Raw genomic sequence first — 271 nt, forward strand, 5'->3', positions numbered from 1 at the left:
TGTTCAGAGGATTCCGTAAACAATTAACTGGAGATAAGTTGGCGCTTTGGTAAACCGGTATTTTTGGACCTAACAGGGTCTTGAACTAGTGTCCACAAGTGTTACCAATGTTGGAAAAAATGGAGGCTTCACGTGCTATATACAGTGGGTACGGAAAGTATTCAGACCCCTTTAAATTTTTCACTTTGCTTCATTGCAGCCATTTGCTAAAATCAAAAAAGTTAATTTTATTTCTCATTAATGTACACTCAGCACCCCATCTTGACAGAAA

The sequence above is a fragment of the Anarrhichthys ocellatus genome, unplaced genomic scaffold (genome assembly GCF_004355925.1).
Source record: "Anarrhichthys ocellatus isolate YVR2014 unplaced genomic scaffold, GSC_Weel_1.0 scaffold49, whole genome shotgun sequence".
Taxonomy (NCBI): domain Eukaryota; kingdom Metazoa; phylum Chordata; class Actinopteri; order Perciformes; family Anarhichadidae; genus Anarrhichthys; species Anarrhichthys ocellatus.